The sequence below is a fragment of the Penaeus monodon genome, chromosome 32, assembly GCF_015228065.2.
Source record: "Penaeus monodon isolate SGIC_2016 chromosome 32, NSTDA_Pmon_1, whole genome shotgun sequence".
Taxonomy (NCBI): domain Eukaryota; kingdom Metazoa; phylum Arthropoda; class Malacostraca; order Decapoda; family Penaeidae; genus Penaeus; species Penaeus monodon.
In genome coordinates, this window is record NC_051417.1 from 6625014 (window position 1) to 6625284 (window position 271).

Sequence of the window (271 nt, forward strand, 5' to 3'; positions counted from 1 at the left end):
CACTACTTGTTTATTCAGTTTCTCCGTTCTGTTCTCGCCTATAACGCCACCTTTGCAGGTGCCCGCCGTTATGTTCGCCGACCATGCCTGTCCACATGACGGACAGTGCCCGCGTGGGCAAAAGCATTACCATATACTGAAAGGGGAATCAAAGTTGAAGAAAGACTGCCAGTGGAATCAGAGCTGATGATCTTATAAGCGAAAACATCACAGCCTCGGATCTGTTACCAAATCTAGCAGTCGGACACCTATATGTGCCCCTCTAATGGAT